We start from the raw sequence: 15,902 nt of genomic DNA on the forward strand, positions 1-15,902 counted from the left end.
GTGGCCCGGGGTTCGCTGGTTCAGATCCCGGTTGCAGACACGGCACTGCTTGACAAGCCATGCTGTGGTAGGCGTCCCATTTATAAAGACATATAAAGTAGAGGAAGATGGGCGCGGATGTTAGCTCACGGTCAGTCTTCCTCAGCAAAAAGAGGAGGACTGGCAGCAGATGTTAGCTCAGGGCTAATCTTCCTTTAAAAAAAAACAAACAAAAAGACTGGGCCGGCCCCATGGCCACTCCAGTGGTTGAGTTCGCACGCTCCACTTCAGTGGCCCAGGGTTTCCCCGGTTCAGATCCTGGGCGCAGACACGGCACCGCTCAGCAAGCCATGCTGAGGCGGCGCCCTGCATGCCATAGCTAGAAGGACCCACAGCTAAAAATACACAACTGTGTGACTGGGGGTTTTGGGGACAAAAAGGAAAAATAAAATCTTGAAAAGAAAAGTCAATCTCTTCAATCTGGCTTTCAGGGCTCTCATCATTCACACTCACCCATACTTTCAACTATTTTCAAAAACTTTAAGGAGCTCCTGTGATGTGCAAGGCACAGAGCTTGGTGTTCTGGGAACAGCAAGAAGGATTAGGAATTATCTCATCTCACACTATCCCCATACAGATGCTTTAGCCGCATCACCCTGGACCGCCTGCTTGTCTCTGAAAGTGCCTCCCGCCCCCCTGCCTCTGTTTACACTGTTCCACCCAGGTGGAAGGTCTTTTTTGCCCTGCTGGCCTCTCAAAATCCCTACAAGATCTTCAAGACCTGCCTGACATGACACGGCCTCCGACAACCATTCCTTCCCTTTGCTTCCCCATCACCTTGACCCCAAACACACTCTGGGGTGGACAGACCAGCTCTGTCCTTTGGAGTCTGTGGAAGGGGACTCAGGCCCAGTGAGAGGAGGACAGCTGTGCACACCAAAGGGCCCACCACGTGAAACACATACTCACAGCCAGAACTTCAGGTCTGGCTGTTAGTTCACGTTTAATGTGGCAGCATATAGGTGTGCAAGAGACACAGGTGTTAAAGAGACGTTTGGAGTGAGTGGGGGACAAGGCAAGGGTGAGAAGGAAGAGAAGCAGAGAAGGAAGAGTCCCGGAAACCAACGTTCTGAAGAACACCTCCAGTGAGTGCAGGAGGAGGAAGCGGAGGTGGCACAGAGCCCAAAACCACAGAAGCGAACCAGGAGAGTAGGCAGTGTCACTAAGCAGAGTTTCAAGGAAGCAGAGACTAACAATGGTCAGGACTGCAGACAATCAAGAACCGAGAAAAGGCCATTGATTGGAAAATTAAGAGATCACTGTTTAACTTAGAATATCTGTACTTTCATTACTTGGATGAAGTACATCAAATTACATCAAATGCAAGAGCTCTAGAAATGAATGCTCAGGGACGAAGAAGAGTAGCTGCTTTCCAAGCCCCCAGCAAACCTGTGGAAGCACAGGGTGGAGAGAGGCAGGCCAAGGACTGCAGGTTAAGGAAGCTGGCTGAGAACTGGAGTGGCCAGGACTACCCAGAAAAGCGTCCACCTGACAACTGAGGGCTGTGGCTCCCTCACTGAACTGCAGGAATGACTCGTGCAACTTTGGGGCAGCAATGATTCTGCAATGGAAAAAGAGGTCTGGTTTCGCCCATTACTTTCCCCTTTCTTTGGATAGTGAAAGAATTAATTATGGGCTCTGAAAGCCTAGAAGTACATGACCAGTGACAGTACAGGCGACACTGCTTCGAAAAAAGTAGTTTCCTGGCAAAGGGTCATAACATAGAAGTGGGTATTTGCTGGAACAGCCTCCTAAAGGAAGAGGATTAATAAAGGGCTCTTTGTTGATTCTGCTCTATTTGCATAAACCCACACCTACACATCCGACCCACTGAACTAAACAGCATATTAAGTGTGACTCTGTAGAAATGAAATTGCTTTCTTGATGGATGAGCCAGTTAGAATTTCCCGAGGATATACAAAGCCAAATGCACTACTATTTCCCAGCCTATCTCTTGGTGTTGCTTTCTTTTTCTCTCAAATTATTTCTCTCAGTTTTCAGTAGTTCCATTGCCCATTTCAAACAAGTTGTCTTGTGGAGCACTTCTCTCTAAAACCTGTGTTTTCTGTGCAGAAAATTAATGTGCCTGCTACATTACTATGCTTTGCTTTCGCTTTCTGAAATTTCAGGCTGAGAATTTCTGAAAGGTAACTTCTCTCTAGCTGTGGAGCCTAGCACAGCAGAGTGATTTAGACCCTGGTGACAACCAGGGCATGAACCTCACCTCTTACATGGGAGTGCGTTGTGGAAGTTCCAGCTGTGTTCAGTTCTGGGACTATTCTGTCCTCAGTTTTGCTGGGTTGTTGCTGCTGTTCCACCTCCCATATGCTTTTCTGTTTGGAGGCTATTAACAGCCCCTGCAACCGTATGGCACGAGGCTTTGCATATCCTTGACATACCCTAAACTTCTGTCCTTAGTCACACTATTAATTTCTAATTGCTGGTGTGGGATCTAAACTTCCTGTAGTTGCTCCCCAACTTTCTAATTTTCCACTTTTACCCTGTAATTAACTCTACATCACATGAGCAGGTGGAAGAAAGATGACTTCTCCACGTCCCCAGGTAAACTGTAACAGCCATGCTTCCCATTTGGTGGGGGTGATGGTTAATTTCATGTGCCAACTTGGCTGGGCCATGGTGCCCAGTTGTTTGGTCAAAGACCAGTCTAGATGTTGCTGTGAAGGTTTCTTTTAGATGTGATTACTCTCTCTCCATAATGTGAGTGGGTCTCATCCAGTCAGCAGAAGGCCTTAAAAGACTGTGGTCCTCCAAAGAGGAAGGAATTCTGCCTCAGAGACAGCCTTTGGATTCAAGACCACAACATCAGCTTCTGCTGGAATTTCCAGCCTGCCCAGCTGCCCTGCAGATTCTGAACTTACCAGCCCCCACAACTGCATGAGTTAATTCCTTAAAATCTCTCTCTGTCTATATATATAGATACACACATATATACGTATATATATATATATATATATACACACACATAAATATATTCTATTAATTCTGTTTCTCTAAAGAAACTGTTAAATCCAGGTAATTAGAAACCTTCAATAAAATGCATCATATGATCTTTGAAATGTCATGCCTATTATGTTAAAACCAACGATTTGTTTAAGGTTTCTGAAATGAGACTATATTAAAAGACTAGATACACAGAATTGTCAAAAATCATGATGTCAAAAATTATAGAAGGCTACTAATGGATTTAAAATTAAACGAGTAACTATTTCCAGAAGAAAAATAAAAGTCATAACTTAATTTGGCCCTTTCAAATCTCAGTCCTTTAATTCCCTGCACTGACTTATTTCTCACTGAATGGATCTCCAGGTAGCTTTGGAATAAATTACAACCTTGAGTGAGGAAAATCTAAATTACAGGCCCCTAAAAATCAGACTCATAGCAGAATGCTGCCAATAAATAAACCCCTTGTGAAAAAAATCTTTCATAAAGCAAGCAATAAAATTTCACTGCGTGCCTATCAGGAGCATGGGGAACCACCGTAAGTGAAGGCATTTATCGTGCAGTCTTTTGTAACCCAAACTAGCGTCTACTCAGCATCACAAACACATGTCACGGTGAGGTGCACTGGTCTCCACTATTAGGAAAGTCTTATGTTAATTTACGTAAAGGGAGAAATGCCCAAATTAGTAATAAATGCAATTACAGCATAGGTCCCCTGGAGAAGCAAAACATAATGGTACCTGAATGCACTTTCAAAAGACCGATTCCAGTGCCTGCAATGAAAGGGGTCAGCTATTTCCTGAGGGACAACTACCATATCAACTCAAATCCGCTAACAGTACAGCAATGGTCACTTTCCGTAGACTCTACCACTTGACCTTAAATCCAGAATAATAATAAAACGAGGGATTTTCCTTTAACTCTGATCTTCATTAAGATAACAAAAGAACTATTTCATTTAAAAACAACAGACTGGACCCATCCCACCTTTCCAAGTCTTCAAAAGGCCACTATGGAGGTCACACTACAGTAAGAGTGATTTTATTTTAGGCCCAGTTGCTTGGCAGGAGAGCTCAGACCGTGAAATTATTAGAGCTTTGAACTTTGTCCTGCACAGAATACAAAAACCCACTAGTGCGATTTGTGAGTTCATGCTGTTGCCTGGCATTGAGTTAATGTATAACAACAATTACACATCAGAGAGAGAAAATTGAACAAGTTAAATATATACTCCAGAAAAACCAAAACTGGCAACAACAAGAAAGAGATCATCTTTGCAGTTTAGTCGGCTCTATTTGTATGCTTTTCCCCCACTTTCCCCTAATGTGAGGATATTTGCTTGTGACGAGTGTTCATGGACTGATGGTTGCTGGGCGCTCCTCTGATCCACTCAACAGGTGCAGGTGCCGCTGAGCTGCGTGGTTTTGGTTTCAACAGAAAAGCAATCTGACTACATGGGTCCAGGGAGAACAAAAAATTCTTCCTAGAGCATTTCCTGTATGGAATTTCAAAGTCCAAATGAGTTTAACATTGATTTCTCAAAATAAGTCATTCTCAGTAAGCACTGATACCAGATACCTATTCAAAATCCGTTGTTCCAACAAGGCAGTCAACATAGGCCACAAGTAAGGAAGAAACCACAGAGCTCAGCCACTCTTCACTTAGCACCTTATTCTACGCTACTTCTCACAACAATCCTACGAAGGAAACTAGCTCTTCTGGTGACTTTAACAAGTTACCTAATCTCACCGAGCTTCAGTCTCCCTTACACAGTGGGAGTAAAGCATCTCTCAGTGTGCTGTGTGTAGGAAGTGAGCCAATATATGAAAGACCTAGGTAGCACCACATCAGAGGAAGCGTACATGATTATTTTTAAAAACCACAGGGTAAAATCAGGATTCGAATGAAAGCTCCAAATTTCCAACCCCAGTGCAGAGAGGAATGCAGGTCACTCCCCTCCTATCCCAGCCCAGGTGCTGACCAGGACGCCACTAGTGGCCAGCAGAGACATTACGAAGGAGTGAAAGCCTTCACATGGATCTCTCTGAAAACTTTCCACAGAGATCGAGCTCCAACTCTTAGACATTATGCTTTTTCGTGAACTGAGTTTAAGGAGTGATGATGTCCTGGTTAAATGTCTCCAGTTCTGCCATCAATCTTGGTTTGGTTTGATGGCAGTATTCTGCAGGGAAGTAGTAAAAAATTATGTCCATCCTAAAGGAAATTTGTATTCATTATATTTGACTTATATTTAGAAAGGCTTATGTTCAATTTATGTGACTCTATATTTGAAACATTCAGCCCGCTGTTAAAACAACCTCAACATGCAAACAAAAGAAAACTAGATGGAAAACTTTAGACTTAGTAAGAGAGACAGAACCCGAGAGAGTGCTGGAAAGAGCAGCAAGAACCCAGAAGGCAGGCCTCCACCTTACTACTTTGAAGTCATCCGTGCAGGGAGCAATCCTGCTCTGCCCTTTCTGGCAAGTTACCATGAATAAGGAATATATGTGAGGAGACAGATGTCTTTCTTCAGAAGCTTATATCGCTGATCCCAAATGCAGCAATAAAAACAGTGGCGCCCGCTGTGCACCGCTGATCCTCCGTGAGGGGCAATGCCGCCGCGGAGATCAAGAGCACGACGGTCACTGCCGTTGCCCCTTTGGGTTTCATCAGGTTTGATTTAACAGACAAGGTTTTGTCTAACGGGCTTCCTTAGCGAAGTAGGACGACACAGTGAGTTTTCTAACGCTGACAAAACCTGCACAGCTAACTATATTTAACCCTATTAGAAACATATAAAATTACTAGAAATGAAGGTTTTAAAAAATTAAGGGATATAGACCTGAAGGTAGGATAAATACATAACTGTAAAATCCTAGCATCACAGCCTCACTAACCTCATCTTTAAACTAAGGGTGGTGGAAAAGGATCCGCCCCAACTCCAAGACTCTCAGCCTACCTAGAAATAGCTTTGCATCTCACCGGCCAGGCCTCCTTCCCAATGCAGAATTCTGCCTACAGAAAAAAAAAACAAAACAAAGAGAAGTTTTCTTCCACAAGTAGGTTAATAATTTCAACAAAACTTTCCACTCAAACGTTTATGGAATGCCAGACACTATACAAGGTGCTGAAGATGACAAATATGAAGAACATAATTACTTAACATTCAGTACTGACTAAATGCCAGGTCCTGTGCTAAGGCCTTCTCCCTGAGTGTCTCTCGGAATCCTCAGAGGGTCCCTAGGAAGCAGGAACTCCTCCCTGTGTGACAGATGAGGAAGCAGGGAGTCGCACAGCCAGGGAATGCCTGAACTGAGTCCTGGCTGTCTGAGTCTGGAGCCCATGTTTTAGGCACTTCCTCAAGCACTTATGGTCCAGGAAAAATTACAGTCTTTAACAACAGCTTCCAAAGACATTCCAAAGAATTAAGAGGGAAAAAAAGAATAGGCTTTTGTCAAAGTATTTAATAAGAAAAAGTTTTAGCTAATCAGCCATGAAACAAAATTTGAGACTTTGAACCAAATCATCTATTATTTCAAATAAGTATTAGAATATGGTTAACACTAGATAAATATTAAATATAAATGTTAAAATATGGTTAATATCAGATTCATTCTTCGAAAGGAGCTTAAGCCATCAGTTGTAATAGCCATTATTTATTGAGTGCCTACAAGGACAAAGTATCTGACTAAATAATTTATATATTTTATTCCAATCCTCATACTAATTTCCACATTATACATGAGACAATAGATCGAAGGCAAGGCTCAGAGTCCAGTATTCACCTCAAAGAGCCAGGGCTGGAACCCAGGAATACTGCCTCCCAAATTCTCTTTTAACTACACTTAAGCCTATGTTTGAAATAACGTACATAGTAATGTGAGAACCTATAGTGTGCATATATTTATATCTATATATATATACACATAAATACTAGAAAATCTGGAAAATAATATTTTTCAGAGCCTTTAAATCTATCTAATTAGATAAAATGTTCCACTTTTACTTGTTGCAATGTGCTGGGTACTTCAGGACAACATGTGAAGTTGAAAACCAAGTCACTGACCTGAAGAAGTTCCCTATCAGTGGAGCAGACAAAAGGAGCAGGCATGAAACACTGGAGATTTTAACAACCTGGTACGTAATTGAATGTACTAATGAGCCTTAAGCATTAATGACAGAAGTTCAGGAATGAAACCAGCTTCAGAGGTAGGAGTGATCATAGAAAGCTTCATGGGGCAGTTGGGATCCAACTACATAGGCCATGAAAGATTAAAGAGTTAGAGTGACTGAAGAGAAAGGAAGATGCGAAGACATTTTAAAAAATGATTTTGTTGGGGCTGGTCCCATGGCCGAGTGGTTAAAGTTCTGCATGCTCTGCTTCAGTGGCCCAGGTTTGTGGGTTTGGATCCCAGGCACGGACCTAGTCATCAGCCATGCTGTGGAGCCATCCCACATACAAAACACAGAGGAAGATTGGCACTGATGTTAGCTCAGGGCTAATCTTCCCCACCAAAACAAACAAACAAGCAAAAATTTTGTTGGTCTTTTTTTAGGAGTTAAAAAAAAAAAGTGTAGAATTAATTCTTCACAAACTCTTCCAGAAAAACAGAATAGGAGGAAACAATACCAAACTCATTGTATAAGGCCAGCATTACTCTGATAACAAAACCGGAAAAAGACATCACAAGAGGAGAAAATCACAGACCATTCATTATCTCTTATGAATACAGATAGAAAAAGCCTAAACAAAATACTAGCAAACCAAATCCAGCAACATATAAAAATGATTATAGAGCACGACCAAGTGGAATCTATCCCAGAAATTCTAGGCTGATTTAACATTCAAAAATCACAATGTAATACACCATATCAATAAAGGATGAAAAATACATGATTATCTCAACAGATACAGAAAAAGCATTTGAAAAATTAAACCTCCATTTATGATAAAAACACTGAACAAAGATGGAATGGAAGGGAACTTCCTTAGCCTGATAAAGAGCATCAACAAAAAACCCACACCTAACATCATAGTTAATGGTGAAAGTCTGAATGCTTTCCCCTCCAAGATCAGGACCAGACAGGACGGATGCCTGCTGTCTCCACTTCTTTTCAACATTGTACTAGAGGTTCTAGCCGGGGCAGTTAGGCAAGAAAGTGAAATAAAAGGTACCCAGATTGGCAAAGAAGAGGTAAAACTATCTCTATTTGTAGATGACATGATCCTATATGTACAAAGTCCTAAAGATAACACTAAAACTACTGGACTAATAAGCAATTTCAGGAAGCTTGTAGGATGAAAGATAAATATGGAAAAAAATCAACTGCATTTCTATACATTTGCAAGGAACAAGCCAAAGAGAAAATTAGGAAAACAATTCCATTTACAACAGCATCAGAAAGAATAAAATACTTACAAATAAATTTAACAAAAGAAGTGCAAAACTGACACTCTGAAAACTACAAAACATTGTTGAAAGGAATTAATGAAGATCTCAATAAATGGATTCACCAATTGGAAACTTAATATTGTTAAAAGGCCAATACTCTCCAAATTAACCTAAAGATTCAATGCAATTTCTATGGAAATCCCAATTGACTACTTTGCATAAATTGGCAAGCTGATCCTAAAATTCACATGAAAATCCACAGGACACAGAATAGCCAATACAATCTTGAAAAAGAACAAAGTAGAGAAGCTACACTTTAGAATTTCAAAACTTACTATAAAGCTACAGTAATTGATACAGTGTGATACTGGCATAAGGGCAGACATACAGATCAATGAAAATAGAACCGAGAGTCCAGAAATAAACTTTCACATTCATGGTCAATTCATTTTCAACAAGGATGCCCTTCAATGGGGAAAGAATTATCTTTTAACAAATGGTGCTAGAATAAATGCATATCTACATGCAAAAGAATGAAGCTGAATCCTTCTTTCATACATATACAAATTTAAGTAAAAATGAAGCACAGACCTAAATTAAAAGCTAAAGCTATAGAACTCTTTGAAGACAAAGGAGTAAATCTTCATGGCCTTGGATTAGGCAATGGTTTTTCAGATATGACACTTAAAGCACAAATGACAAAAGACAAAATAGATAAACTGGATTTGACCAAAACTAAAAACTTTGATGCAAAGAATACCACCAAATAAGTGAAAAGACAACCTATAAAACAGGAGAAAATATTTGCAAATCACGTATCTGACAAGGGTTTAGTATCCAGAATACATAAAGAACTCTTATAACTCAACAAGACAAATGACCCAATTAAAAGATGGACAAAGGACTTGAATAGACATATCTCCAAAGATATACAAATAGCCAGTAAGCACACAAAAAGATGTTCAACATCATTATACATCAGGAGAATGCAAATCAGAACCAAGTGAGGAAGAGGATTCTGGGAAGATGGTGGAGTAAGAAGCACCAGGAATCTATCTCCCCACCTAGACAACAACCGCATGGCAGAATCTGCCTGATGTAACTATTTTGGAACTCCGCACACTGTTGAAGGCTTGCAAATTCCAGGGGAAGACTTGAATGGTAAACTGCCATTAATTTTGGCCAATTTCAGCTCTTAGCACAGTAGCAGCTACCTATCTCCCACCCCAGGCCACATGGCAGGCAGCTGTGGACGTGTTCCTGGAGCGGTTTGCACACAGCTTGAGGGAGCCACAGTGCTGCAAAACGACTCTGTCCTCCAAACACTATGGATCTGTGCTCTGATGGCTGCCTTTGATCACAGGGGTGCAGTCAAAGAGGCAGGCAGTGTTGTTGCACCTCCCCCTACTGTTGCAAGCCCCTGCCCCTAGGGCTGAAGTGACTTCCAAGGGATTTAAAGGACCTGTGCCCTTTTTCCCTCCTACTTCATTTTTTTGTCTTTTCCCCTTTAAGGAGCCAACCATTAAAGACTAGGGTATTAAAAAACAACTGCATATACAGGGGGAATTAGAGAGTGACCAGGCATGCCCAGAGAAAGGCTCATAAAAGACCTGAGAAGGCATTAAGTTTACACCTTAGGCTAATCCTCAGCACAGAGATAGCCTACAATAATCAAAAGCAAAAACAAAACAACAAATAAACAAAACAACAGCAAAAAACAGCAAACTCTGGGGAATAGGGAGAATCTGATTTCCAGAGTCTCCACATTATTAGATTCAAATGTCCAGTGTTCAGCAAAAAAACCACAAGGCATACAAAGTAACAGCAACGTGTGGCCCACTCAAAGGAAAAAAAATCAATCAGTGGAAACTGTCCCTTAAAAAGAACTGATGGCAGATCTACTAGACAAAGACTTTAAAATAACTGTCTTAAAGATACTCAAAGAACTAAAGGGAGATGTGGAGAAAGTCAAGAAAATGATACGTGAACAAAACGGAAAGATCAACAAGGAGACAGAAAACCTAAAATAAACCCAAAAGAAATTCTGAAGCCAAAAAGTACAATAATTAAAATGAAAAATTCACTAAAGGAGTCAAAGGCAGACTTGAGCGGGAAGAAGAAAGAAGCAGAAAACTTGAAAACAGTGCGATGGAAATTATAGAGTCTGAGGAACAGAAACAAAAAAGACTGAGGAAAAGCACACAGAGTCTAAGGGACCTGTGGGACACCATCAAGCAGACCAACATATGCATCATGGGAGTCCCAGAAGAAGAGAGGAAAAAGCAGCAGAGAGAATATTTGAGGAAATAATGGCTGAAAACCTCCCCAATTTGATGAATATAAACAACCCAAGAAGCTCAATAAACTCCAAGTAAGATGAACTCAAAGAGACTCACACTGAGACACACTGTAATCAAATAGCAAGAGAGAAGCAAATCATCACATACAAGGGAGCCTCAGTAAGATGATCAGCAGACTTCTCATCAGAAACCTGGAGGCCAGAAGACGGTGGCCAATATACTCAAAGGGCTTAAAGAAAAAAACTGTCAACCCAAAACTCCATATCCTAGCAAATCTGTCCTTCAAAAGTGAGGGAGAAATTAAGACATTCCCAGAGAGACAAAAGTTGAACAAGTTTGTAACCACTAGACTCGCCCTGCAAGAAATGCTCCAGGGAGTCCTGCAAGGTGAAAGGAAAGGCCACTAGACAGTACTTGAAGCCGTAGGGAGAAATAAAGATCTCAACAGAGGAAATACATGGGCAATTATAAAAGCTAGAATCATTAGAATAACAGTTTGTAACTGCACTTTTTGTCTTCTACAGGATTTAAGAGACTAATACATTTAAAAAAACAATTGTTGATGTAAAAGTTAGTCTTACTTTATTACCATAACTTTGGTTTGTAACTCCACATTTTGTTTTCTACATAATTCAAGAGGCTAACGCATTTAAAAGAATTATCACTTTATGTTTTTGGACACACAACATATGACGATGTAAATTTGTGACATCAACAACCAAAAGGTGTGAGGACAGAACTGTAAAGGAGGAGAGTTTTTTAATGTTACTGAAGTTAGGCTGGTATAAATTCAAATTAGAATGTTATAACTTCAGGATGTTAAATGTAATCCCATGGTAACCACAAAGAAAATAGCTATAGAATATATACAAAAGGAAATGGGAATGAAATTCAAACATTTGACTACAAAAAATCAACTAAGTATAAAAGAAGACAGTAATGCAGGAAATGAGGGACAGAAATATTCTCAGGCATAAAGAAAACAAACAGCACAAAGACAGATGCAAGTCCCTCCTTAGTAATTACTTCAAGTGTAAAGGTGTTAAACTCTCCAACCAAAAGGCAGTGATTGGCAGAATTGATAAAAACACATGATCCAACTATACATTATCTACAAGAGACTCACTTGAAATCCAAAGACACAAAAAAGTTGAAAGTGAAAGGATGGAAAAAGATATTTCATGGAAATAGTAACCAAAACGGTAGGAGTGGCTATACTAATATCTGACAAAATAAATAGACTTTAAATAAAAAAAGAGAGGCTGGCCCCATGGCCAAGTTGTTAAGTTGCTGAGGTGGCGTCCCACATAGCACAGCCAGAGGCACTCACAACCAGAATCTACAACTATGTACTGGGGGACTTTCGGGAGAGGAAGAAGAAGGAAAAAAAGAAGATTGGCAACAGTTGTTAGCTCAGGTGCCCATCTTTAAAAAAAATAAATCAAAAAGGGTTACAAGAGAAAAAGAAGGACATTACGTATTAATAAAAGGTTCAATACAGCAAGAAAATACAATTGTAAACATTTACACACTTAGTGACAGACAAAATATAGGAAGTAAAAAAACCAAGAGAATTGAAGGGAGAAATAGACAGTTGTACAATGACAGCTGGACACTTCAAGACCCCAATCACAATAATCGATAGAAGGACCAGACAGAAGATAAGTAAGGAAATAGAGAATTTAAGCAACACAATAAACCAACTAGATCTAACAGGCACATACAGAAGACTCTACACAGCAACAACAAATACATACTCTTCTCAAGTGCACACGCGACATCTTGTAGGACTATGTGTTAGGCACAAATGAAGTCTCAATAGATTTTAAAAGATAGATATCATATAAATTATATTCTCTGAACACAATGGATGAAGTTACAAATTATTCAGCAATTCCACCTATAAAAATCCAAAAGAAGTGAAAGCAGGGTTTCGAAGAGACATTCGTAACACATCCATGCTCATAGCAGCGTTATTCACAACAGCCAAAAGGTGGAAGTAACCCAAGTGTCCACAGACTGCAGGATGGATAAACCAAATGTGGCATACACACACAATGGAATGTTATTCAGTCTTAAAAAGAAAGGAAATTTTGACATACGATACAACATGTATGAATCTTGAGAACATTATGCCAAGTGACATAAGCCAACCACAAAAAGACGAATACTGTACGATTCAACTTCTATTAGGTATTGAGAGTAGTCAAAATCATACGGACGTGTGTGTATAATGGATAACGGCTGCCAGGGGCTGGTGGGCAGGAGACAATGGGGAGTTACTGTTTAATGGGAACAGAGTTTCAGTTCTACAAGATGAAAAGAGTTACGGGGATGGACGGTGGTGATGGTTGCACAACAATGTGAATGTACTTAATACTACTGACTTGTACAGTTAAAAACAGTTAAGATAGAAAATTCTGATATGTGACTTTTAGCACAATTTAAAATAATACACACAAGTGTTGGTGAGGAAGTAGGAAAAAAAAAAAACTGGAACCCTCAGCCATCACTGGTGAGAATGCAAAACGGTGTAGTCACTTTGGAAAATAGTCCGACGATTCCTCAAAAAGTTAAACATAGTTACCATGTGACCTAGCAATGCCACTCCTAGGTATATATCCAAGAGAAATAAAAACATAGTCCAGGGGCCAGCCCCGTGGCTGCGTGGTTAAGTCTGCACATTCTGCTTCGGCAGCCCAGGGTTTTGCCAGTTCGGATCCTGGGCACAGACATGGCACCACTCATCAGGCCACGCTGAGGCGCTGTCCCACATGCCACAACTAGAAGGACCCACAACTAAAATATACAACTGTGTACCAGGGGGCTTTGGGGAGAAGAAGAACAACAACAAAAAGATTGGCAACAGTTGCTAGCTCAGGTGCCAATCATTAAAAAAATAAATAGAAAAAATGTGTCCACACAAAAACGTGTACACAAACGTTCATAGTAGCACTATCCATAATAGCCAAAAAGTATGAACAACCTAAATATACATGAACTGAGGAATGAATAAATACAATGTGGCGTACATAATACAATGGAATATTACTTGGCAAGAAAAAGAAATGAAGTACTGATAACATGCCACAACGTGGACGAACCTAGAAACACTATGTCGAGTGAAAGAAATCAAACACAAAAAGCCGTATATTGTATGATTCCATTTACATGAAATGTCTAAAAAGGCAAATCTATAGTGACAGAATGTAGATGAGCCGTTGCCTAAGGCTGGGGAAATGGGGAGTGACTGCTAATGGGTACAGGATTTCTTTTTAGGGGGATGAAAATATTCTAAAATTGATTGTGGTAATGATTGGCACAACTGTGAATACACTAAAAACAAGTGAATTTTGCACTTTAAATGGATGAACTGTAAGTATGTCAACTATCTTTCAATAAAGCTGTTAAAAAAAAATGAAGTGAGTTGCTTTGCTGTGGTGTCAATTCATTCTTCCTCTAGACAGAAGGAAAGGTGCAGTATGAACTGCCGGGTTAGGACCTCAGCTCGGCCGTTAGACAGAATGTGTCAGCTGGCTCATTACTTAAACTCTCTGATCTTTGATTTGTGCATCTTTCTCATATGGATAATAATACTTCCCTTCCATTTACTATGGTACTTGTTATCAGTAGTACTACTAATAACTGTACACAAATAATGTCATAATTGTATAGTAAAAAAAGCTCTTATTATAGGAAGACAAGAGGCATGTTCCTCAGAAGTATCAAAATGGTCTCCATTCATGGCAGCCATATCATAATGTGGCTCAATACACTGCTGTTAATTCAATAAACATTTTTTAAGGGCATGCTCAGAGGTGGCAAGCACTGGCTTTTGGGTTGAATTTAACAGTACTCATGCCTTATTTGGACTATACAGGGAGTTTTGTAAAAACAGAATTTATTTTCAATATTTAAGAATAGAGAGATGTCACTAAAATCCAGATTTCTGGATTCTCTTGGAAAATGAGAAGGTTTGCTAACAGTGGGCCACATGCCCTTGTGGATCCTACAGGCAGGACCTACGAAGTCTTCAACCAGACTGCAGAGCTCCTCTGTCACCTGCAGGGCCGCAAAAGGCACAAGCATTTGCAACATCTGGGCTGCCACAGACTTGGAGATACAAAGATAAATCGGCCACAGCTCTCAGTCTTTCACAGCTCACAGACCAGCAGGAGATAGTGAAAAGAGCCCTACTAAATAGGTGGGGCACTTATCACCAGCCAGATTCATTTTACAGAGAAGGAGAGAACAAGGCTCACAGAAGTTCTCGCATTTACCTAAGGCAAACCGTATCAGCCAGACTAACTGATACAGGCCTGAATTATTTAAAAGTATGCCATCACTTTCTTCCAAATATCTGTAAGAACTTAATGTAACGGTTAAAGCTAACAGTGAATCAGGGAAGCAGAGTGGTTTTCACGTCCACTGTGCTTTAATCAATTAAAGAAGAACAAAGAGGTTGAAAAGAAAGCATAATTCTCAACTCCTTTTTCTACTAGGAAGAAAGAAGGAGGCTCATTAATAAAATGATACAAAATCAAGCAGGAGCTTGTTATCTCTTGACAATTAATAGCTTATAAACCAATCATCTATTATTTATTCAGATAATATGGAGCTTCTTTAAAGAATTACCAGGCTCTATTTTCACAGAAAATACAGTACTTAAATTTAACAGCACCAAGGTGAGAGAAAGAAGACTGACGATCGTTTCCAGGACTTGTGCCAGAATGCTGTGTGCTTACTCTGTCCTTGGACTGGCCTGGCCCCATTAATCAAAGCAACTGCTTTTCTGGGAAAATAACATGTTTTCCTGATCTGAAAAACAGATATTAGAGAGAAACTATGATGTCATGGGGAAAAAGAGAGCAAATACTAAGATATATTTAGCCGTATTTTCTCACTTTTTGTTGTGTTACATGAAAAGTAACAGACGAAGATCTTCGCTGCCCTTCCAAACTGTACCTGGTTAAACAGGTTAAACTAACGGTGTGTTTACCAAACGACGTGAAGGAACTTCAGTATTGATACAAATGCCGGATCTGTTTGTATTTAAGGTCAACACAACTTATGTAGATATTCTTTATAAAGCTGTGTTATTGAAAAGATGATGTAAATAAATTTTTCCAGTATACATGGAATTCTCCATTTCTTAAGAAATAAAACAATGACATAATGTTTAAGAAATTTCTATTTGGCCTCTATC

At 40.0% G+C, this 15,902-nt stretch overlaps 1 protein-coding gene across 7 annotated transcripts in view; it reads right to left on the reverse strand.

Annotated features, from left to right (window-relative positions):
- Positions 1-15,902, reverse strand: part of SPATA13 (spermatogenesis associated 13) — a 343,666-nt gene that overhangs the window by 120,859 nt on the left and 206,905 nt on the right. For 2 of the 7 annotated variants that reach the window (XM_070520398.1, XM_014843215.3), the window contains exon 2: positions 5,963-6,018. The exons of the other annotated variants lie outside the window; for them this stretch is intronic. The gene's annotated coding sequence lies outside the window, so the exon portion shown is untranslated. The remainder of the gene's footprint in view (positions 1-5,962; positions 6,019-15,902) is intronic. 7 annotated transcript variants of the gene reach the window in all.

Source organism: Equus asinus, chromosome 11 (assembly GCF_041296235.1).
Source record: "Equus asinus isolate D_3611 breed Donkey chromosome 11, EquAss-T2T_v2, whole genome shotgun sequence".
Taxonomy (NCBI): Eukaryota; Metazoa; Chordata; class Mammalia; order Perissodactyla; family Equidae; genus Equus; species Equus asinus.